A 26,428-nucleotide genomic window follows, 5' to 3' on the forward strand; every position below is an offset into this window, starting at 1 on the left:
ATAATAATTTTAGCGAACATTTATGAGTATTAGGGGCGCCCAGTATTATACTGAGTATTTTACATTCATGCTCTCAATTAATGTTTATATAACACTATGAAGTCTATATAATTATTATGCCCAGGTTACTGATGAGAAAAACCAAGCCCTTTTTAAAAGCCAGATCTGCTGGATCCAAACCTAGTGCTTTCTCTCTTCCAGGAAGGAGGTTTATTGCCTCGAGGGACAGAGCTTGGCTCTCTAGGTAATGCACAGACAGGGCTTGTCCTCCATTGGGCCACAACAGCCAAGACGCATTTCCCTCCTGTCCTCTTGGTTGCCTTTTGCAGATTTCCCTATTAGGGAGTTTTTGAGGAAGAGGATTCACAGGGTCACATATAATAATGGACCAGAGGCTATGGAGGGAGGTAAACCTTTTTATTTAATACCACATACCATGGAAAGTTTCTGTGTGAGTCTGTGGGTATGAGTGCTGAGAATGAGCTTCCCCTTACACGTGGGGAAGTGGTAGGGCCAAGAGCCAGAATAACTTGTCCAAAGTCCCCAAGGAAGTCAGCACTAAAAGCTGAGTTTCTACCACTGGACATTCAGGAGGCTTAAACTAGATATTTATGTGTATGAGAAAGAGGGCCCAAGAGAAGGGAATGCACCCTCGCCACTGAGTTATATAGAGACTGAGTGCAGAAACTTGTCTTCAGTTGTTATGAGGCTTCTCAGAATGTCTGGTTCAGAGCTCAGCTCACAGTAGACCCCCAATGTATGTGCTTGATGAATTAGGAAGATTTTATGGACTAAACATTATCTGATTTAACCTTCACAAATTCCCATCAGTTAAAAATCATTGATCCTTTAATAAAGATGAAAGTATGGACACTTTGAACAAGACTAAATAACTTGTTCAAGGCCACTGGGAAAATAAGGACTGGAGCTTGGGTTGGGGAGCAGCAGCCCTCGTGGTCACAAGTTGAAAGATTTGCCTTTTCCTGTTTTGTATTGGCTCTCAAGAGCCCATTGTTAAATATTCAGGACTTTCCAAGCTGATTATTAAGTTGTTAGTAGTTTGAAATTGCATGGTGTTAAGTACTTTTATCACAGGAATCTGCAAACACTGTAAGTGAGGGCTCCCTCCACCTGTGGAGAGCCAGTTTACAGAACTGGTTTAGTGTGTCTGACCTGTCATTGCTCCCATTGATTATCCCAAATAACAAAGTTTCAATTAAATGTTACATCACAACTCACTTAAGAGCAGCCTCACTTAAAGCTTCAGTGCATCCAGCCAAAGGAACTGCCTTTAATGTGCTCTTTGTAGGGCTAGATCCCTATGAAGTATAGATCCAGGGAGTAACAGAGGGTAAAATTAGTGAGAGGATTCTAAAGAGTGCTATTTTCTCTGCATTTTATTTCTGTTGAAATATTTGGAAACTTTCCTGTTTACGTATTTATTTAATGTCTGTCTCCCTCCACTAGAATGTGAGCTCCATGAAGACAGACACTTCATTTTTGGTGCTCCCTGGTTAGACCGTAGTGTGAAAGAGGATCACAAAAATCTGTCTCTCAAACAGCAAATATAGTTGAAACCAGCAATAAGTTCACCACCAGCAGTCAAACAAGGAAATAGTTACAGTCTCACTCTCTAACTGTGAAAACCTGGTAGCCAAAGAAAATCAGAAGATTCTAGCATGTAGGCAGCTAGCAGTAGGCTAACAAAGGTAGTAGCAAAGCTGCAGTAGGCAGCTTTGGAAAAAGTCAAGAGAAACCCTTAACTACCATTACAGGGTTTCAGTAGAGAAAAGAAGGGCTCCGAGAACTTTACATTTTCCAGGGCTTCAAATAAATTGAGCAATAATCTGAAGACTCTGGGCACCCTTGACCCATGGGAATATTTTTAGAGGAATAGCACCCACAACTATGTGATGTGAATTCTCAGATAAGATATTAAGAGAATCTCTGAAGAAATAGAACTCACTCAATAGCCCGTGAGTTCTGGGCTATTGCCCAGAGCCCCAGCAGAGCTTCCCCCTTCCCCTTGCACCACAGACTATAGAAAACGAATCTAATACAATAATCACTCTTTAACCTGTAGCTCAGAGGAGAAAACCATGCAGGTTCAGATGAGCTGCAAATAGTGTCACCAAGAATTGACTTGTGTTCTGTCAGAGCAAAGAGAGCTTTGGTTAGAGTTGTCTACCTTAAGCTTGTGTTAAAAAAAAAAAAAAAAAAAAAAAAATCCGCGGTGTTAGATAGATTGATAATAGGGAAAGAAAGAAGGAAAGGGGAAGAAAGGAAGAGAGGAGGGAGGGAAGGAAGGGGAAGGAGGAAGAGCAGGAAAGAGCAAGGGAGGGGGGACGGAAGGAAAAGGCAGACTAGAAGAAAAGGAAGGAAAGAAGAGGGTGAAGGAGGGAAGGAAGTGGGAACATACTGGGCAAAACAGATGAATAGTTCAGTCCATATTTCTGTGAGTGGTATGGGTCATAAAAGAATTAAGAACAGGAATTCCTTATTAAGAACAGGGTTATAAGAAATAAGAATTCAAGGATAGAATGGTACAAAACAACAGCCTGAAGTGCGGAAGATTTCAGAGCTAAGGGAACAAATTAAGAACCGAAACAACGTCATTACCAAACTTATACATAAATTAGAGACAACAAAGAACAGAGTACACACAGCTGAAAATCAAATTATTTACACAGAGAAAAAGCTGGAGGAAGTCATAGTGAGCATAGAGGAAAAATGCAAGAGTTGAAAGCAATTAGAACAAAGAGTCTCACTGCCACTGGTCCTCTCCTCATGCTCATGTTCACACTCTACGAATTCTACCCCACTGGGATCCCCAGTCCATTGATCCTACCACTTTTCATTATTCGTCAAGCTCTCTAGCCTTATTTCCTCTTTATCCAGATTAGATTTACTTAAAAACACATTCCTTGAAAATCTGAATAATGCTTTTTATTTTGTTTTTTGGCATATTCCCACTGGAATGACAGCCCTTCTGTTATGGATGGTGCTTGGTTTAGAGCAAAAGATTTCACATATTGAAAGCTTTGATTTTATGGTCTGTTGCTGCAGTCAACCCCTGGGAAACCAGGAGTTTCACTCCCTTTCCCCTCTTCTCCCTTCATTATATTCATTTGGCAAAACGAATAAACAAACAAAAATTAAAACTCAAAACAAAAGCCCTGCATGATTAAACCCAGCTATCTTCTACTTTGAGCACTTGAATGGTGTTGGAATTACTAATACAAATGGAATGACTAGTCTCACTATAAATTTGTGCTCATAATTTTCAAAAGAGCACTTGATACTTCCTGGCTTTTCTTGTGTGTTCTTTTTACTCTCTGATTCTTCAAAATAACCTTTACACACTTCCTCTCCTCCAACCTTCAGTATCCCTCTCTTTCTGCACTCTCTTAGCTGATGTTTTCTCTTTACATGACCGATAAAAGCAAGCAGATGGTGACTTGACTTCCTCCTTCATATTTGCACAGTCCTTATCTTTCTCAGTGTCTCAGCAGCAGAGTGGCCTCTCCATCCTTCGTGAAACACTTTCTGTTCTAGGGCTTTGCTAGTTCTCCTCATCCCTCCCTGCTACTCTCTCTCAGTCTTCTTTACTGGATTCTCCTCCTTCCACTTCAGGTGTGAGTGTATTCAAAGGCTTGGTCCTGGGTCCACTTCTCTACCTACACTGATGCCACATCCCATCCTCACATGTGCTGATTTATTTGGGGGTAGGGAACTGGGCACAAGTATTTCTTAAAGCATCTCAGGTGGTTTTGTTGCAGAGTGAGGACTAAGGACCACTCTCTACCCAAGGTGATTTCCCCCTTGGTATTAATTCCATCCATATGTTGACTATTCCTAAATTTCTTTCTCCGCTGAACTCTAGATATCGATAGCTCTGTCTACTGGATTTCTAATAGATATCTCAAATGAGACATTCCTAAACTCCTGTTCCCAATCCAACCTATTACTTCTCCAGCCTTTCCCCTCTCTCAATAAGTGGCACTATTGACATAGAGACACTACCAAATGTAAATAGATGGCTAGTGGGAAGCAGCCGCATAGCACAGGGAGATCAGCTCGGTGCTTTGTGACCACCTAGAGGGGTGGGATAGGGAGGGTGGGAGGGAGGGAGACGCAATAGGGAAGAGATATGGGGACATATGTATATGTATAACTGATTCACTTTGTTATAAAGCAGAAACTAACACACCATTGTAAAGCAATTATACTCCAATAAAGATGCTAAAAAAAAAAGGGGCACTAATTTTAACTTGTTGCTCAAGTAAAACAAAACCAACCAACCAGCCAAACACACACTAGAATTTGTCCTTGGTTCCAGTTTTCTCATTCCTCCACCTCGAATTCCATCTCACTAGGAAGTCCCTTCTTCTCTGCTTGTAACGTGTATCTCAAATCTGCTACTCTTCTTTGTCTTCGCTGTTATTGCTCTAGTCCAAGCCATCATCATCTCTTGCCTGGATTACTACAGTAATCTCCTAACTGGACTTCCTACTTCTACTTCTTCACTCCACCATCTCTTTCAATTCATTCTGTACACAGGAATCAAAATTTGGTCTTCTAAAAATGTAAACTAAACTAGTTCATGTCCTTCTCTCCTCCTCTTGCTTATACCTTCTAAAGTCTTTACATTATATTTTGAATGAAGTCTCAGTCTCATATGTTGGCCTAAAATTCCCTGTGTGAAATGACTCTGTCTACCTCTCTAGCCATATACTGTCGTCTCCTAATCTCCAGTAAACTCTAGCAACATTGGCCTTCTTTCTGGTACTCAAACATGCTACACATATTTTTGCCTGAGGCATCTTCTGTTCCTTCTATGCAGAATGTTACCCCTTAAAGAAGTTTTCTGACTTTTTTTAATCATTCAAGGACTCAGCTCACATGTCACATCTAAAGAGAGGTCTTTCTTGGCTAAAATAGCCTTTTCCCCACTTATTTACCATGTGTCCTTATGTACATAGCACCAATCACACACAATCTGAAAACTATCTTGGGCTTTTTTCTTACGTATTTTATTTTTTCTCTCCTCCTTTAGAAGGTAAGCTCCATGAGTGTAAGAATCTTACCTGTTTTTCAGTCTTATCTCCCCAGTGTCTAGATGCCTCAAATATATTTGTTGAATATACTCAGGAATGGAAAACCTATGGTAAAAATGATCAGTGTTGAGGATCAAGTACATTTAAATAGAAAACTAAGGGTAAACACTTGGAGGATTATAATTACAAAAGAAATTTTAAGTATTAAAAATCTTGACAACATTAAAACCACAATATAACTCATAAAACTAAGAATGTGAAGGGAATTATAAAAAGCTAATAACTTCCTTATTGTTCAAAGTATAGAGTCAGTCTTTTAAGTTCATTCAGTCTAAACATTTCTTCTGTTAAATTCAAGAACAATTAAATTTTACTTAAAAAACAGCATTTAGAATACAATTCTATTTTACATTCTTTTCCCCCTATGTATCCACCCTCTTGTTGGTATATAGTAATAGAAAAAATGTTATAAAGAGAAAAGAGATGATTATTTTGGGGTTGTGAGAGTTCTAGTGATTTTTTCTTTATTCTTTTCCCCTGTTGCTCACATAAAAAAAAAATCATGGAAAATGAAGTCATTCTGAAAAATAATAAATGGGAGATGAAAAAGTGCATACTACACGTGTAGAGAACATGCTCTCCCAAGAAGCTAACTATGAAGGTGAGAATTGAAATATAATGAAACCAGGGAGGTTTTCTCTAAAACTTTGCTAGTTTGCTTATTGTTTAACAAGAGAGGTACTAGAATATATCTGAATGTAGATGAAATGGATTTAGAAGCAAGGATGTGTGCATGTGGCATATGTAGGGAGATGATCTATGGATCAAGGTCCCTTCCAGAGAAGAGGAGAGTTAAGGAGTTTCACAGCCCATTTGGAACTAGCCTTTATTAGGAGGTAGGTGATTTATTGTAAAAGGGGGAAAAAGGAGAAGGTGGGTGCAGGTAGATGCAGGATGGTATGTATATTTAGAATCAGTGATAGGAAGTTGAGGGGTTTGATAGCTAATTACTTTTATTATCTCAGGGAAGTTGGAGACAAGTCATCACTTGAGAATGGGTGTGGGAGTTTGAGGAAATTGAAAAGGTATAAAATAGAAAAGCTACTACTAGAGAAAAATAATAAGATTAATGGGCACTGTTGAGGGCTCAGTTGATGTTGCTGATTATAAATGTAAAGTGATAGCAATCTATAAAGCTGAATGATTTTTCTCTAGCTTTGCTCAGCTCTTTGGGTGCAGGAATGGGGCAAGTGGGTGGTTGAACTCACTCAGGGTGGGTACTTTGAGACAAGGGTCCTAGGGAGGTCTAGGAGTTTACAGGAGAAGGGTTGTAGTGGAATCTGAGATGGATGAGGAGAGAAGTGAGGAGGCTCTGATGGGTAAGGAGAAATTGGTTTGGCCTGTGGGTTGAAAGATGATGACCAGTTTGAAGGAATGTTATCCCTGGGCATTTGATCTGCATGTCGTCTTTTCATAAACAATGAAAATAGACTAGACAGAACATTCATATTAAGGTTTTAGTCCTAGCCACTCTGATGTACATTTGTGTGGTTTGGCACAAGCTGCTTACTTGAGACTCAGTTTCTTTATCTGTAAATAAAAAGGTTGAACTAGATCAATGCATCTCAAACTTTAGCATGCACATGAATTACTTGAGTATCTTGTTAAAAGGCAGGTTCTGGTTTAGCAGGTCTTCGGTGGGGTCTGAGGTTTTGCATTTGTAATAAGCAGCCATGTGATTCTGATGTTGCTGGTCCATGGATCATATTTGAGTAGCAAGGAAGAGATAAATTCTATAGGCTTAAAAATTCTGATTATAAAATCTCGAACCTTGAAATATATTTCCTCCTCCTTCTCACCTTCCTTTTCTGAGCTTTGTCAATTCATTTTGAAACCAAGTTTTGGACACTTCTATAGTTTTCCCTTAACTGAGCAGGAAGTAAATAGAGAAAGATGCAAACCCTGCAGAATAACCCACGCCCAGCAACGGAAACAGAGAGGGTTGATGACGTCTTACAGCTTGTGCTTGCTGGGTGGGGGTAAGTGATACTGCCTTTTCCCAGGCATGGTGTGTCAAACAGGAATGTACTATCACTCAGGAAATGGCTCCAATACAAACAGGGACACCAGAGATCAGGGTTGGATGAGAGACTGATCACAGCAAATGGCACGTTACAGACAAGACACTCAGATCGATTTCCTTCCTTTGTCATGTGAAAAGGTTTCACCGTGTCAGGGTTCTTTTCCTTAAAAACATATGTTCCCAATCTAATATATATACAAAGCCCACCACCACAAGTCCTCCTTTACTCAGCCAAGGACTGAGTAAAGGTTTCATTTTGTGTTAAAGCTAAAGACTACAGGAAGCTCATCTGGTACCGACTTAGAGAAATGTTCCCATATTGTATATTTCCCATATGACTTTCCATTTCAAAAGGTTCCAATTACAGGGTTGTGTTTTTCTGGATTGAACATGTTTTTCACAGGCAATTAATTCATGTTTCAATTATTTAAAAAATAATAAGAGCTTTCGCAGATTGAATCTGATATTTTAGCTCTAAAGAGAAAATTTGTTATAAGGAGAAATAGATGAAAGAATGGAACATAAAATTTTTGTAACAGCCGTAACTGAGGACAGTTCCCATTTAATGAGATGGGTGTTAGTGATGGTAGGAAATGAAATGCTGAATATGAATAATTGAGGGAAGAGTCAGAGTTAACGTTTCCTTTTGGGATCTGTTTCAATGGAGGAGGAAATCATCCTGAGAAGTACTTTTTGGCTTATATTGCAAATGAAACTGCCCATAGGCCAAGTTTAGAAAGGATTGGGAAAGACACGATCAGGATCTAAATGTCAGCTTCTAGCCTTTCATCCTGTAGGGCAACCTGTCACCCTTGAGATTGAAGAAGAGGCTGACGTTATGTCAAGGCTCCTTCTTGATTTCTGGAGGTGTGTTTGCCCTGCATTTGAGGATGGCAAAAAATAAAAGAGGAAGAGCCATCTTATCTAAGGTCTGTCTGTTAGGTTTTCTTTAAATATCCTGACTCCATTCAAGAAATGTCTTGGAATATGTTTTACATTGTGCTGAAATCTAAGCCCTCTTTATCTCCGGAAATGGTGGTTGGGTCTCATAAATGAAAGTAAGGGTGTTTATTGGTAGCAGTCATTTGCAGTGGAGCAAGCAGTCTAATGAACTATATGAAAAGAACAGTCACAAAACCCCCTTTCCACAGGAAGAAGAACATTGTATGCAGTAAACACAAATAAACTCCCTGCTGCCTTTCTTCCCCACACCTCTTAACACGTCGTCATACGTATTGTTGAATCCACAGGCTATGGAATAGATGACAGCATCGACTAATGAAGCTGAAGTGTTGTAAGGGATCACTTTAATTATAAAGCCAGAGCTCATCAGTGGCTTGAAGTGAGGGAGAAAGAACTGGAATAACCTTGCTTGAACTGCATTAAGTTACCATTTTGCAAAGCCAAGAAATTCCTAGGGTTTTCAACAACAGGCATTGTGGAGACTTTTTTTTTCCAAGGTGCTGGGTTGGGGGTGTGAGTGGATTTTAAGAGATTGCAAATTACTTTGAATAAAGAAGAGTTTTTTTTTGTTTGTTTGATTTGTTTTGTTTTTTTTTTTCACGGAAGGAGTTTCTATTACATGTAGCAAATTGAATTCTAGATTTTCAGCACTACAGAATCTCAACCAGATATCCAAACTGGCTGGAGATGTTTATTGCAAGTAAGGTATTCAACACCTGTCCAAAGAGACCTCCCCACCCCCTTACCTTTTCATGTGCTCTAGCATGTTAATCATGCAGGAGAGACGAAATATTTAGTCTCACAACATAATTAAAGAGGCTACGAAAATTTCTAAAACTGTTAATTACTTTACTCTAAATGCCAGTTAAGTAAATGACTATAGAGCTCCTCCTGGGATATTTTTGAAGAGTTATTAATCACACTGTTTCAAAATATGAGATCCACTTTAGCAAGTTAATTTAGAGTAGAAAAAGGACTTCAGACCAAATAATCCAACCCAAAGGAAAGATATTGACATTTAGTAGCCCCTGTTGCTGCTATAAGGTAACTCATTTGCTGAAGAGTCACTTATTGTAGATCTTCTACTTTTATGAAGCACAGGATTGCCCCTTCTTTTCTGTTACATGGATGTTGTATACTTAGCACATGCCAATCACTGGGGCCTCCCAGGCACTCCCAGGTTGTTGGAGGTGGGTTCTTAAACAAGTCTCTTTTCTTTTGGTGTCACATTTTAATCTGAATGTTGGTTTGAGTTCTACAGTTTGAGATGTATGTTAAAAATGAAAGTTAAGATTATAATCCTTGTGACTTTGGAGCGAATGCTTCCATTTCTACTAAATGAGTTGGAATTTAAACCACATGTAATGATGGTCATTATCTCTGGGACTTGCTGCTTTGTAGGGAGGTTGGGCAAGAGGAAAGAGGTAAGGTGGCTTGCTTCGAAGCTCATACTACCATACATTCCATCACACACACACATCCTCTCTCCCTGTCTACAGCCCCTTTATACGGCAAGACAGATTACCTCTTTTGCCTTCTGAGACCTGCCTTTAGAATGAATTTAGCCAGAATTAATTTTTTAATAGATTTTCTTTTAGAGCAATATTCACAACAAAATTTAGCAGAAAGCACAGATTTCCCATGTACATACCCCTAGGCCCACTGCCACGTAGCCTCCTCCCTGACTATCAACATCCTGCACTGGAGTGGTACATTTGTTACAGTCAGTGAACCTACATTGACACATCATTATCACCCAGAGTCTGTAGCTTACACTAGGGTTCACTATTGGTGTTGTACATTCTATGGGTTTGGACAAATGTATCCATCATTATAATGTCACACAAAGTAGTGTTCACTGCCCTAAAATTTCTCTGTGTTCCACCTATTCATCTCTCCCTCTCCCCCAATCCCTGGCAACCACTGACCTTTTTACTGTCTCCATGATTTTACCTTTTTCAGAATGTAAAATGGTATGTAGCCTTTTCACATTGACTTCTATCACTTAGTAATTTGAAGTTAATTTTCCTTCATGTCTTTCCTGGCTGAATTTCTTTTTATTCATGTAAACATTTCTTTTTGTTTGTGTTGGGGTGGGGAGAATGAAAACACATGGTAGCTTTCCAGGAGTTGGGCCTCCAGTGTTGTGGTCATTCTGTGAAAACACCTTAGGCTAACACACCTTGGATTTTGATAACCCACCAGTCAACCTGGAAAGTTTTTGTATTCCTGTTTGCCTGTCTGTTTTTGCCATTGGGATGTTCAGAACTGTTTGATGTTGTGTGGTTCTCTTTTATTGCCTCCCAACTCAATAAACATAAGAATCCAACAAGGCTCAAGATGGATTACTGTTAGGAGAGGAAGGTATTTATTCATTTCTTCAAATAAAATGGTATGGAGAGTGTTTTTACATAGACCAACTCAGAATAGTTTGTCTTCTAATTCCAGCTTTCTGTTTCAGCAGAGGGCACTCTGACCTTACCTAGAGCCCAGTGTTTTTTTCATTTGCCCAGTTTTGGAAAAGAGCTAGCTTATCATGTACATTCTTCAGTTTAACAGTCAGCAGTGAGTATATTGTCAAAGTAGAAACCAGATGCATCAAACTAGGGCTTAGTCCTATCCTGTGTGATCCCGAAGTCCTTTGTTCATCTCTCACCTAAAGCTCCTATTGTTCTGTAGTGAAATCCATGCATTTGCATGTAGCTTTTCTGACCAGTCTGTGAAGTTCTTGGGGCTGGGACCCATATATTTCATCCTTGGGGTGTAACACAATGCCTAGAACAGACTACACATTCAATAAATATCTATTGAGTAATTGAAAAAAAAAAAAAAAAAGGTAGAGTCTGACCAGACTGTAACAAAGGGACAATTGTGCATGTATTTGATGTTTCTCTAGAAGACATCATTTTGCTTTGTGGATTCAATAGTGTTCCTTCTTGAGGTCATACTCATGCTCCATGTTGCTGTGTGTCAAGAGGCAAAAAGTAGCATCTGCCTTAGATCCAGACTGGAAGATCCCATTGTGTCACCCCATTCAGCATGGCATTATTTGATACCCATAATGGCCTGGTCCTGGCAAGTCATGTAGGTAAATAAAATAAATACTAGTTCTTTCAGCAAATTTTAAGATGGCAAAAGCCCAAGACAAATCCAACTTGCTAATTTGAATGTACCCTTCCTTGGTACTAAAATGCCCTCCTCTTCATCTCTGAATATCGAAATCCTACCAAATATCTAACGACCAGTTCAGATTCTGCCTTTTTCATAAATTTCTATTTCAGGCCATCAGGAACTTCTCCATCTGGCCTCCTATAGATGTTGAACCTTTGAACAACCCTCATGGCTCTTACGCATTTTTCTCTTATAATTTTTCATATATATATATATATACACATATATATATATATATCTCTTCTAGAGGTTTAGCTCTTGTTGTAAGGAACTTGATGTTTTCTGAGTGCTAGCTGTGTGTGCTATTTCATTTAATCCTTAAAACGTTTCCATGATAAATATGAACATTGTCATCTTGCTGATGAAGAGACTGGAGCTCAGAGAAGTGAACTATCTTAACTGTTATCTCCCAGGTAGCAAATGATGGAGACAGATTTTAAAACCAGTTTGGTCTGATGCTAAAGTCCATGTTCTTTCTGTTAACATTGTGCAGCTTAAGAACAGGAACAGGAACTACTCATTATGCCCCGTAGAGGGTTGAGCTGTAACAAGTTGGGGGAGGTTGTGCCTCTTTACTTCACCCTGTTTGAAGGCCTCAAAAGTTGCTGTGGTTTAACTTTAACTACTTTAACTACTCATGACAACCTGCTCGTAGAAGAGAATCTGTGGACCCCTCATTCATATTATCTGTATTTTTAAATTAAGAAAATTGATACATAATCTACATGCAGTAAAACGCCAAAATCTTAAATGTACAGCTTGACGTTTTTTTCCTACATATTGTGCAGTAAAGAGTTAACATAGTAGGCCTGAATTCTATCCTTAGAAAGCCCTGCTTGTAAGGTTGGCCCTCATCTGGCATCTAGGAACTTCAATTTCAGGAAGGTTTGTGTTGTTTCTCTGATGAGAATGGTTCACTGTGTGTGTATGTTCAGATTTGTGCTGAACACTTGACTTTTTTTCTGGGAGTCTGAAGTTTTGGTACATGCTCTGCAGAAGCTGCCTCTCTGACTAGCTCCCAGTAAAAACCCTGGCACTGAATCTCTAATGGGTTTTCCTGGGCGACAACATAGCCTATGAAATGAATTTCATAGTTCATTGCTGCAGGAATGAACATCCTGTGTGACATTACTGGGAGAGGACTCTTAGAAGCTTGCTCCTGGTTTACTCTGAACTTTGCTTCATGTGCTTTTTCTCTGCTTTTACTTTTCATCTTTTTTTTCTGTGATAAGTGACAGGCATGAGTCTAACTTTATGCTGAGTCCTCCGAGTCCTCCTGGCAAATCATTGAACTGAGAGTGGTCTTGTGGTCCCCTGACTCACATATGTTTACACCTGTGTAACTATCAATCAGATCAAGATATAGAACATTCCTATCATTCCAAAAAGTTTCCTCATGCTTCTTTGCAGTAAAAACCCTTACTTCCAAAAAGAGCTAACCATTATTACTTCCAAAAAGAGCTAACCATTTTTCTGACTTCTATTGCCATAGATTGCTTTTGCCTGTTCTTGAATTTCAAATCAATGGAACCATAATAGTATGATTCTCATGTTTGACTTCTTTCATTCAAGGTAATGTTTTTTGAAATGCATTAAAAAATCCAATATATCCAAAATATCCAATAGAATATCTATTGTAGTGTACATCAGCAGTTCATATATATATGTACCATAATTTATTCTTTCTTCTGTTGATAGACATTGTGTTGTTTCCAGATTTTGCCTGTTATAAATTATAGCTGTGATGAACATTCTTATATCAACCTTTGAGAGAACATATGCATTCATTTATCTTGGAAAATGTCTAGGATCCAAATTGTTGGATCATAGGGCAGATGCATTTTTACCTGTATTAGAAATTGTCAAAACAGTTTTCTAAAGCAGCTGTAACAGTTTATATTCCCACCAGCAGTGTATAAGAGTTCCAGTTGCTCTGCATCCTTGCTAGAACTTGGTATTATCAGTCTTTTCAATTTTAAGCATTCTAATGGGTATGTAGGGATAGTTCGTGGTTTAAATTTGCCTCTCTGATGACGAGTGACACTGAGCTTTTTTTCATATTATTATTGGTCATTTGGATATCTTTTGTGATGTGATTCATGTTATATTTTGAAATGATTTTTAAAAAAAATTTCTTATTTTGTCCTTAGTTCTATCACTGAATTTCTGAGTTTTTCTAATTCTGATTTTTGCTGTTATTTCATATAATTTATCATTAAAAAATTTCCATTAGTTAATTTGAAAAATATTAAGTTACAGCTTTCATCTGTTCTGTGGTCAATTTTCTGGAGTGCTTTAATCATCTATAGGGATGTTTTCTTGCACTTCATTTTCTATTTCTTATAAAAATATTGTATAGAATTCAACTATGATTCTTTTCTGTTGCTTATTTTTCACATGAGATTAGTTTGCCTCAACTTTTAGGAAGAAGGGATGAGTTAGGATAACTTTTCTAGCTCCGTTGCTGTGGAGTTCTGTCTTTCTGTTAATTATTGTTTTTGTTCAAAAACATGGTCGCATACTTTTGGATACCTCCTGGTTTTGTTCCTCATCTCCACTTTCTTTGAACCTGCTCTTTTCTTCCCTCTCTTGGTCAATTTACGTTCTATTCCCAGTAGTTTCTTCCTCGTGTAGAGCTTTGCTCTGGAAGAACACTTTGGCAAATTCAGTTCCACAGTTTTTAAGTCTCAGATTAATCCAGCCTCTTAAACTCTTACTGCCATCCCAGCGCACTTACCTGCAAACACCCCTTCCAATTCAGCTGCAGTCCTCAAATTGGCTACCCATGCTTTCCAGTCAATATATGTTGGCAATTTTGGAGTTATTTTGTTCTCAGATCTGTTAGATGCCTTCTTACTTTCCTTGGCTTCTTCCGGTATAGATGCTGATACTGTATGGGTCTGTGACTTGTCGCACTTATTCCTATTTTGCATTCATGAGAATAGATGCCTCCTTACTTTCCTTGGCTTCTTCCTGTATAGATGCTGATACTATATGGGTCTGTGATTTGTTCACACTTATTCCTATTTTGGGTTCATGAGAATAATTTATTCCTTAACTTATAGGTATCGTCTGTGGCTTTTTGGTTTGGCTCTATTTTTATGGGGTGATTCAGGGAGATTAAAAAACTATACTCTCTCACCACTATATTCTATTTTGAATTTAAGCCAGTGTATTATTTTTCAGGATATTTATGTTTTAGGTATTATCTCAAATTACAGAACAGGAAAACACATCTCCAGAGCTCTCAGGGAGCAGGTATCGAGTTTTCAACCCCTTGAAATCATACCATGGTAAATTGGTATTTATTGGGCCTGTGCATCAGACTCTTTTGAGAAAGGGGGCTTGGGAAGAATATATATAATTCTATGTTTAGTTTTTTTTCTTTTCTTTCTTCTTTTTTAAACAATTCCCCTACTTCCTCCACTTGTTTTCCTTCCTTGATTTGAATTCGTGGGAGTATATTTCACTGTTTTTTTTTTTTTTATGTAAGAGGTGGCTTAGCAAAAGAAACTTCTTAAACTCTTTTCCCACTTCCCAAAGCAACTGTTGACAAAGGTATGGATTTCAATCCAAACATACAGTGGAACTCATGGGACTGTTTGGAATCTTTGCATAATGAAGTTTCTCTGTGGGATTTTTGCTTTCTTCCCTATCCCATTAGGACTCCTCCTATGCTGAATTTAGATAATGAACTTTCTGGTTAGGGATGTGTTTTCCTTATTTCATGGTTAGTGACCAATATTAGAGTGCTACAAGTTAGGGTAACCACATAATCCATTGGTTCTCTAACTTTGTCTACATAAGAATCACCCGGGATTTTAGATCCCACAAACTGGAGATTCAGATACAGTATTATAGGGTGGGTCTAGTAATCTGCACAGGATATACATCCCATATGCTGATGCAGCTGGTCAGTCCAGGAACCTCAGTTTGAAAAACAGTAGCATAATCCAAAACTATTTGCAGCCACCAAACCAAAACTGAGTTTGGCGGCTGTGTTTTCCAAAATAGGCAGTGAAGTTTCAGAAAGAAATGCTTCATGAGGACATTCATCCATTCACTGTTTGAATTAATGTCTTAAATGTTATATATGTGTCAGGGCCTGTGCATATTCATTCTGAAATGAATGAGAGATGGATCTAGACTTTATGGCTGAAATGAGACAAATGTGCAAAGGAATAATCCCAATATACAAATGTGCAAAGGAATAATCCCAATATAATGTCAAAAGGGCAAAAGTGTTGCCCCTTGGAATTCTCAAGAGAGGTATCTGTGGCTTTCCAAATTTTCCATATAATCCCCCCACCCCCGAAATATGTTTGTAATCGAGAGTGAAGAGCAACAATTTCAGCGAGACGTAGAGCCTGGGCTTTTATAGATTCCTTTTCACTAAATGACCTCCACAGGCTTCTGTTCCAGTTTTGTTCAGTAAAATGATAATTCTATGTCACGGACCTTCTTCTGGTCGATCAAGAATATTAAATCCACAATTGCCAAAGTTTATCTGAGATTAAACTACTGTAGAATAGTGCTTCTTAAATTTAAGCAAGCTTGTCGAAACCCAGATTCCCAGCACCCAGCTCTAGATATAATGATTCAGTAGGTCAGAAGTGGGGCCTATGAAAGCTTGGTTTTAATAATCTCCCAAGTGATGCTATTCCCACTGGTCTAAGGACCACATTTTGAATAGCACAGTTTTAGAAGAGCTGTTGGTAGCACCCAGGAACTGAAATTGAGCAGGACCCTATGCGGCTCCTGGGCACAGAAGCCTTTCTGTGTCCTTCGTTTCTTATTTGTAGGGAATAGATTCCAGCCTCCATGACCTTCCGTGAGTCCCAAAAGGGCAGGTTCAAACAGTTGCTAATCAGGGAAGGGAGGGGATGCAGAGACAAGAGAGGAGCAGCCAAGAAACAAGAGTGCAGCCTTGGGGCAGGTCCTGGTTCTGCCTCAAGGGATACACATAACAATATCTTTGAACTCTTTACAGAACTAAAACCCCCCCAAAATGGAAGATGTTAGCATTCTTAATTTCAGATTAAAGGAACCAGGGAAGCTCTTCAAGAGACTGCCTGAAGCCAGATTAAAGGAGTGCAAGCCCTTCACACACCCTAATCCTTCTTAGCAATTCCGGCCTTGAACCACTGCTATAAAATTCCTCACCAAATCCTCCCGGGTTGGGGACACACAGTTTTTGAGGGCAGGAGCCTGCTGTGTCCCCCTTTGCCTGGCAAAGCAATAAAAGCTGTTCTTTCCTACATCACCCAAAACTCTGTCTCTGAGATTCGATTCAGCACTGGTGCACAGAGGCCAAGTTTTCAGCATCAGAACTAGTAATTAATATCCTAGACTGGGTAGTGGCATAACATGCATACGAGGAGGCTCTTCACAAAGGACCTGGGTCTTGCAAGTTCAATAGGAGCGCTTAATGTGGGAGAGGGTGAATCGTAAGTAAAGAGAGGATTTCCAGGCAGATGGCACAGTATATACAAAGACACAGAGACATAAAACAGCACAAAGTGTACAAGGAACCTGTCTATAGACAGCTCTCTCTACAGTCTAAAAGCCCACAGTGACTCTGGAGGCGATGAAAAAAACAAAGCTTCTACTTGAGCAGAAGAGGAAATGAAAGCAGTGGAAAAGATAAGCTCCTACTTGAGCTATAGAGGAAATGAAGACAATGGTATTTGAGCCTCAAGGAAGCAAATTGTGCCAAGAGATAGCAGGATGCACCAGTGTATGATGTCCCTTTGAGATATTCCTGAGGAAAGGGTGGGTGGTTTGCTTCCATTGATGAGTTAAGTAGAGTTTTGCGTGTGGGGGGCAGATAAAGTTTAGAGCTCCTATTCCAAATCTCTGATTCTGTGATATTAAAAATGCATTTAAAAATTGGAGTTACAAAAAGGAAAAATACTGTATATGTATTTCTACTTGATTTGACTTGAAACATGCAAAAAACTCTAAACGTTTCCTTGTAATACTTCTGAATGTATGTATTTGTGGCTGCAAGTTCAACTTAGACTGTAACTTCCCAACTGTATTCCTGGGTAAAGAATCCTGCAATAACCCAGTTTCTCATTAGAATGAGCTGCCAGAGAAGGTTGTATTATTGGGCAGCAAAGAGTACTGCCCCTGGTCAATAGATGTAATAATTGGGTGAAAAGGATGAAAAGGAACATTTCTAATAGCGGTCCCAGTGACTTTCACATTGCTAGATCTTCATTTCTTTCCCCAGGAGGACTGGTAAGTCTTTTGCAAGAGGAAATAGAGTAACCAAGCCAGTTTCTGCATGTGTTCTTAAGAGAAAAATAATACCCACTTTGACCACAAATTTTTCTGATGAAAGATGAATTTTCTCTCTGCCCCCCACTCCCAACAACTGCTTTGTAATTCTGGAGCTTGAAGTGCTTCTGTTCTAATAAAAATTGCACCTTATCTCTCAGCAGCAACTAATAGTAGACCCTCGGCATATGTGAATAGCCTGACACACTCTTTCTTCAGTTTTAACTGTCAAGATCCACAGGCAAAGAAGCATTGCAAGCTCAGCTGCAGAACAAAAGCCTGGGGCTCTTTATTTGATACTGATTGGCTTGGTAAATGGATTTGTCACAGAAATCCTCCCTGAAAGGAAGTGACCCAAGTCTGTTGGCTTTTATTTATTTATTTAATGCTGCTAAGAATTGGGCTTGACTCTAGTTTTTTAAGAGAGAACCCTTACAGATCATTCATTTATTCATTTATTCATTTATGAACATATACTGAACACCTGCTACGTGCCAGCCAATGTGCCAGGCACAGGGTTACTAAGAACAGTAAAACTCGGCTTTAGAACTTTCTTTCTAGAAGGGGAATTAGATAAGTAACTTTTTCCGTTATCTTGAGGTACAAGGAACCTTTTTAAGTCTACCTGGGGAAGCTCCCCAGACAGGGCAAAATGTAGTCTGGCTCCTTTTTAGGAGGAGGAGTTTGCATTGAAGATAAGGGGTTGACTGGGGTCCGGTGATGCCCCTTGCGAAGCTGAGGAAGGCTTACAGGACAGCAGTAAGAGCAAATGCAAATTCAAAGGAATGCTGCAGTCTTTGGAAAACTGTAGGTAATTTGGATTGGATTTGGTTTGAGATGGTTGGTGCCAGCAGTTGAAGACAGAGATACAGGAGGGGCCACCCAGTGACAGACTCAATACACAGGCATGAGGAAAATCCCTGGGTTCTCTGAAGGGTCTGGATATGTGCGTGTGTTATCTCTATACCCACCCTTCATCTGTATAATGGGATAACAGTTGTGCTTACTTCATAGGATTGCTGTGAAGATAAAGTGAGATAATGTGTCAAGGTCTTAGACTGATTATTGCCAATTATTTGCTTTCCATAAATTGTAGTAATTGCAGTGACAACAGTGATAGTGGCTATTTTTGTTGGTTATGCCGATTATAGTATTTCTGCAATGTTTTCGCTCTGGGCCTGTGAACAACTGCACGGAATCTGAAAAAGAATCCTGGTGAATTTGTTAACATCCCCTGGGGTGGAATGGTAAGATACTACTTGGAGACAGCCAGAGAGTTCTGGGTTCCCTCCCTGAGCTGAGGATGAATAAAACCTTGATCAGGACAGTGAGAATAAAGAGGCAAATTTAATAACAAGTCTCTCCCCAAATCTCCACCCCAAACTAGACTGCCGAACTTGACACTGCTTCACTGGTGCTCTCTAGTGGCCAGTAGGAAAAGAACATTTCTTATCAATAGGAGTGGGACTGAATACATTATACAATATATGCAGACCGTGGAATACGATGCAGCCATTTAATTTTATTTTTCTATTATTATTTTTTAAACATCTTTATTGGAGTATAACTGCTTTACAGTGTTGTGTTAGTTGCTTCTGTATAACAAAGTGAATCAGCTGTATGCATACATATATCCCCATATCCCCTCCTTCTTGCATCTCCCTCCCACCCTCCCTATCCCACCCCTCTAGGTGGTCACAGAGAACTGAGCTGATCTCCCTGTGCTATGCGGCTGCTTCCCACTAGCTATCTATTTTACATTTGGTAGTGTATATATGTCAGTGCCACTCTCTCTTCCCCTTCCCCTCCCTGTGTCCTCAAGTCCATTCTGTACGTCTGCATCTTTATTCCATCCTGCCTCTAGGTTCTTCAGAGCCATTTTTTTTTTTTTTTTTTAGATTTCGTATATATGTGTTAGCATATGGTATTTGTTTTTCTCTTTCTGACTTACTTCACTATGTACAAATGAATTAGAGCAATCCCAGTCGACTTGGAGGGATTTCCATGAGGAGCTGAGGGAGAAAAGCAGCTTGCAAAAAAGCATAAATAATGTGCACTCCCTCTTGTAAAACAATGCCCCCCAAACTTGTCATTATGATGTATAGATGTGTATGTATAAATATATATATGATTAAGTAGAATTATGTGAGCATAAATAATATATGAAAGGATATGGACTAAGTTTTAAAAGTGAATTCCCTTGGGGTGGGAACAAGGGCTGGTATGTATAGAGGGAAGATAAAAGCTTGAAAAAGTCAAACAACAACAAAAACATCCTACATTTATGCATTTACATAAAATCCTGTCTGAATATATACATATTCATAAATAAAAGTTAATTTACAAGTAAGTAATCCAGATGATGGAATTTGTGAAGATAATTTCCCTGAAAAGCAAAACTCTGTGGAAAACACTCATCTATTTATAGCTTTTTATTTAGTGACTTTTTTTTTTTTTTGCAAAAGCGTAAAATGACCACTCTTTTAAATTATGGTGTTATAGAAGTTCAGTGTATACAGTAGGATTTATTGAGCTATTTCTAAAGTTCAAACAGTGCAAAGTTGGTTTTCTGAAATACCCAGATTTTGCCTCCTATCATAAAAGTGTGAAAACAGTCTCAAGTCTGACCCTGATACTATGTTTTTATCCATCTGTAGCAGCCTTCACATGTGATAAAATGATGTTTGTGATTGTTTGCTTGTCTTAAAGTGCCTATTCTTCACTTTCATGTGAAGGGTAATAAAAATCTATCTGAAGATGCTAATTGAAATACATAGTAATAGCAATATGGTGAAGTGGAAAGTTACCAGACTTTGATCTCAGCTCTGTCACTCACTATGTATGTAAACCTTGGCAAGTTATTATATTTCTGCTCTTCAGCTTCCTTATTTGCAAAATGGGGATTAAAAATAGGGACATAACTCATAGGTTTGTTGTGAGGATTGAATGAGATAATTAAGGTAAAGTGTTTAGCAATATTCCTGGCACAGGGTAGTCATTCATGCATCTATCCATTCATTCATTCATTCATTCATTCAAGAAATAGTTACTGAGGGCCTACTGTGTATCAGGCTCTGTGCTGTTGTGTGGATATCCACTGCTACCTCTAGAGATCTGTTTTGTTTGTGAAAGGTGGAGTTTTAACCTAACAAAATCTGTGCCTTCCACTTTTGAGCCTTATTTCAAAAGTTTTTGTGTCATTAGTGTCCCTTGCCAAAGTCCCAGAAGTTGGTTGATATGGGGAGAAGAAAGTTGGCATACCACTACAGTGTTCTTCAGCCCTACATGCTTCAGGCAAGAATCCCTTCTATTTAGGATAATAATGAGGCACTAGGGCGCAGTGGTTGGGAGTCCGCCTGCCGATGCAGGGGACGTGGGTTTGTGCCCCGGTCCGGGAAGATCCCACATGCCACGGAGTGGCTGGGCCTGTGAGCCATGGCCGCTGAGCCTGCGCGTCCCGAGCCTGTGCTCCGCAACGGGAGAGGCCACAACAGTGAGAGGCCTGCGTACTGCAAAAAAATAAAAAGTAAAAAATGAGGCACTAATTTCAATTCACTACAATTTAATATATGCCAACTATGTGTTAGTCATTATACAAATTTCTGGGAAATAAAAACTTATTAAAACAGAGTTCTGATTCAGAAGAGGAGAGATTCATATAATAACTATTATTTTTTAGTATTCTTCTTTCCTGGAAGGCAGTAAAGTAACCTTGGATGCTAACAGTTGGAAAGAATGCAGTCTAAAGAAACCTCAGATCCTGCCAAAAACTATTCTAGTAGAGTTTTCCTCCATTGCTGCTTTCTGCTCAACTCCAGTGATTCTGGGACCACACAGTAAAATCTTCACCATTTTAGCCCTAAGAGAACCAAACAGTCCTGCTGCTGTGCTTGTCTGAATATCTAATCTTCTTGAGTACTGTGTACTTACCTTTACTCATTTCTACTCCAGATCTTGAATGAATGTGTCTTCTTGGTAGAACTTAGGTCACGTGTAAAGCCCCAGGTAAAAGGGATTCATAGAAATGAAATGTTAGCTTTCCACCCTGTGTTATACAGAAAAGCATGATAAAGGGGTTGGCATTAGGAATTTAGTGAGCAAGTTTGTAATACCTTCCACAGTCTACCTCTTTGGCTAGGTCCACAAAGACCTATAATTAAACTTCAAAACAATAAAGGCAACAAGAACACTTTCTTGAAAAACATAATGCAACTATTTCTTACCCTCCTCCCAAAGGGGGGAATCAAAGTCTCACCAGTTTAATGCAAATATCTTTTTTAATACCTTTTTAAAAATTAATTAACTAATTAATCTTTTGGCTGCATTTGGTCTTTGTTGCTGCGTGCGGGCTTTCTCTAGTTGTGGTGAGCGGGGGCTACTGTTCGTTGCGGTGCATGGGCTTCTCATTGCAGTGGCTTCTCTTGTTGTGGAGCACGGGCTCTAGGTGCATGAGCTTCAGTAGTTGTGGCACGCAGGCTCAGTAGTTGTGGCTCGTGGGCTCTAGAGTGCAGGCTCATTAATTGTGGTACATGGGCTTAGTTGCTCTGTAGCATGCGGGATCTTCCCTGACCAGGGATCAAAACTGTCACCCCCGCGTTGGCAGGCGGATTTTTAACCACTGCACCACTAGGGAAGTCCCTAAGGCAAATATTTTGATGTACATTTATCCTTTAGTTCAGAATTTGGCAAACTACAGCTTCCAGGTTAAATTCAGCCACCACTCATTTTTTTTTTGTAAATAAAATTTTATTGGAACACAGCCATACTCATTTGTTTAAATATTGTCTGTGGCTGCTTTTGTGCTCCAATAGCCGAGTTGAGTAATTGCTGTTGATATAGTATGACTTGCAGAGCCTGAAATATTCACTGTTGGAGTCTTTACAGAAAAAGTTTGCTGACCCCTATTCTAGCTAATTGTAATCCTGTCTTGATATCCCATAACTAAATTGTTAAAGTAATTACCATGAATGCACCACATATGAAATAAAAGGGGAAAGGGAAATTTTTTGAAAAAGAAAAGCTTAGTTAACATATTTGAGTAATATGAGTGTATGCTATGGTCATCATTTCTACAACACATTAACAATTTCTTTTTCTCACTTCCCATTCTTTTACCCTCAGTGAGGGTATAATACCCCTGGCAGAATAACCCATGCTTTCATTTTTAAGGGTCTGCACGTCAGTGGTCCTGTCTCTATGCAGTTGTTGTAGTTGCTCATTGACTATTACTACTGAACGTGGCAGTACTAGGAGGATCCAAAGGAATCATTGGCTTCTAGACATGTGCTTCTTTGTTTACATTGTAGAGAAACAACCTTCTTCCCTTTTGATTATTAGGGTCTGTTACCTCAACCAACAAAGTATTCCCCCAGCCCTTTCTCCAACACATTGTGGAGACTGAGGAGCTCAAAATGATCAGGTAGCATTCTTACCTTCTTGATCAGTGGAACTATTTGCCAGCAAAAGTTGTCCTTCCCTTAGGTGCTAAGATGGCTACACAAACTGAGCCCAAAGACACAAGAATGGAAAACAAAAATTTTGTCAGTTTATTAGAGGTAATGTTGAGAAATTCCATTCAAACATTTACCCCTCTAACCCTTGTTATGGGCTGAATTGTGTCCCCTCAAACATTTATATGTTGAAATCCTAACCCCTAGTACCTCAGAATGTGACTGTATTTGGAAAGAGGATCTTTACAGAGGAAATCAAGTTAAAATGAATTCATTAAGGTGTGCATTAATCCAAGATGATGGGTGTCCTTATAAGAAGAGGAAATTTGGACACAGTCACATATAGAAGGAAGATGATGTGATGACACGGGGATAAAACAGCCATCTACAAGTCAGTGATAGAGATCTGGAACAGATCCTTTTCTCATGGCCCTCAGAAGGAACCAACCCTGCCAACACCTTGATCTCAGACTTCTAACCTCCAGCACTACAAGAAAATAAATTTCTGTTGTTTAAGCCACCCAGTCTATGTTACATTATGATAGCAGCCCATATATTTTGGCTATGGGTGAAACAGTGCCATATATTATTTACTTGTTTAGAACAAACTGTAGAAGAGCAACCCAAACTCCCAGCTAATGTTATGACTCTTTAGTAGGCAGTTCCACTACTTAATAAAATCAGTTGCTTTTGAGTGATGGAGGACATCATAAGATCAGTGACTCCTGTGAGTGGCACCCATTGCTTTAGTTCTTTTGCTATAAGATTGAATTCATTAGTCAGAAGCAATATTTTGTGGTCTCCTTTAATGAGAGAGTCCAAGGGTGGTGATGTTGGCATAAGCATGGGTGGCAGGGAAGGCAAATCCATATCCAGGATAAATGTCTATTTCAGAGAAGACAAATTACTTCCTCCACTCCACCAGGTGCCTGGCTGATCTCCCAGAGGTACGGTGCTAGCAACTGGTTTCTGTGATTGGAATTTTGGATAGTCATCAATGGTATTAGCCAGATAAACCTTGGTGTTGTTATACCAGTGCATGCTTTCCATTCTTGCCACTATTGTTACTTGATAGATGAGCCTATTGAAAAGTGTCTGGATAAAGATGCCAACTGACATCCACAGAGTAAGTCATCTTGTCCACGTAATTATTGTTCAATGCTATAAGGAGGGGATTTTGGTTGAGTATTGCTATATATATATGTAATAATACTTGGTTCATTCTGAAAATATCATATATATACTTATTTCCTGATACCTAGTCATTAATTTAAGTCCATGACCATCCAGACAAACCATTAGCCACAACCTTCTGTGAATTATTGTAGATCTGAGTCCCCAGGCATTTGTCCTCTAGGCATTTTCCATCTGCTGTCCTTAGGGCCAGGCCTGATTAAGGCTGTGATTATGCGGTAGTCCATTTATGGCTGATGCCAGTATATTGAACAAGACCATTTGTGAGTCAAGCTAATATATTTTTTTCCCCCTCCTTGATAAACTTCTGAAAGGCAGCTTCCCACCAGGTCATATATGTGGCAGTATAGGAGAAGTAGGCATATAAGAAGTATTTATATAAAAATATATGTTCATGCAACTTATTTGTGCTTTCATGACATACTTGAGCCTGATATTAAATATAAAACTTCATTGATTATGAGGTGATGCTGGGCACGCTCAAGTTTATGGCTTGGTGGATCAATAACCCCAATTCATCATATGTATTTCAGATCTCATGGTTACTTTGTGTTTCATTATCCATGTTCTCAGTGTCCAGGACCAAGTCAGAAATTTTATTTTAGAAGGAAAATAGTAATTTGCTAAAAAGTTCATGTTTTTTTTCCAAATTCCAAAAAGCTTATACTGTGATCCTTCTTTTTAAACTTGCTTCAATTACCACAAAACATCCTGGTTTATGATAGATGTTTTAAGCATCTTTGAATTTGTTGGTTCATACAGGCCAATTGGCAGAATTCTTTGCTTGTGGTTTTTTTTTTTGGCTCTTTTTTTTTTTAACATCTTTATTGGAGTATAATTGCTTTACAGTGTTGTGTTATTTCTGCTGTATGACAAAGTGAATCAGCTATAAGTATACATATATCCCCATATCCCCTCCCTCTGCGTCTCCCTCCCACCCTCCCTATCTCACCCCTCTAGGTGGTCATAGAGCACTGAGCTGATCTCCCTGTGCGATGTAGCTGCTTCCCACTAGCTAGCTATTTTACATTTGGTAGTGTATATATGTCCATGCCACTCTCTCACTTTGTCCCAGCTTATCCTTCCCCCTCCCTGTGTCTTCAGGTCCATTCTCTACATCTGCGTCTTTTTTTTTTTTTTTTGGTGGTACGTGGGCCTCCCACTGCCGCGGACTCCCCCGTGGCGGAGCACAGGCTCCAGACGTGCAGCCCCGGCGGCCATGGCTCACGGGCCCAGCCGCTCCGCAGCACGCGGAATCCCCCTGGACCGGGGCACGAACCCGCGTCCCCTGCATCGGCAGGCAGACTCTCAACCACTGCGCCACCAGGGACGTCCTACCTATGCGTCTTTATTCCTATCCTGCCCCTAGCTGCCCCTAGGTTCATCAAAACCATTTTTTTTTTCGATTCCATATTTATGTGTTAGCATATGGTATTTGTTTTTCTCTTTCTGACTTACTTCACTCTGTATGACAGACTCTAGGTCCATCCACCTCAGTACAAATAACTCAGTTTCATTTCTTTTTATGCTTGAGTAATATTCCATTGTATATGTACCACATCTTCTTTATCCATTCATCTGTTGATAGACACTTAGGTTGCTTCCATGTCCTGGCTGTTGTAAATAGTGCTGCAATGAACATTGTGGTACATGACTCTTTTTGAATTATGGTTTTCTCCGGGTATATGCCCAGTAGTGGGATTGCTGGGTCATATGGTAATTCTATTTTTAGTTTTTTAAGGAACTGCCATACGGTTCTCCATAGTGGCTATATCAATTTACATTCCCACCAACAGTGCAAGAGGGTTCCCTTTTCTCCACACCCTCTCCAGCATTTATTGTTTGTAGATTTTTTGATGATGGCCATTCTGACTGGTATGAGGTGACACCTCACTGTAGTTTTGATTTGCATTTCTCTAATGATTAGTGATGTTGAGCATCCTTTCATGTTTGTTGGCAGTCTGTATGTCTTCTTTGGAGAAATGTGTGTTAGGTCTTCTGCCCATTTCTGGATTGGGTTGTTTGTTTTTTTCATACTGAGCTGCAAGAGCTGCTTGTATATTTTGGAGATAATTCTTTGTTGATTAATTCGTTTGCAAATATTTTCTCCCATTCTGAGGGTTGTCCTTTCGTCTTGTTTATGGTTTCCTTTGCTGTGCAAAAGCTTTTAAGTTTCATTAGGTTCCATTTGTTTATTTTTGTTTTTATTGCCATTTCTCTAGGAGGTG

This window comes from Aethalodelphis obliquidens, unplaced genomic scaffold (assembly GCF_003676395.1).
Source record: "Aethalodelphis obliquidens isolate GAN/ISIS:26980383/991018 unplaced genomic scaffold, ASM367639v1 scaffold7, whole genome shotgun sequence".
NCBI classification, from domain to species: Eukaryota; Metazoa; Chordata; class Mammalia; order Artiodactyla; family Delphinidae; genus Aethalodelphis; species Aethalodelphis obliquidens.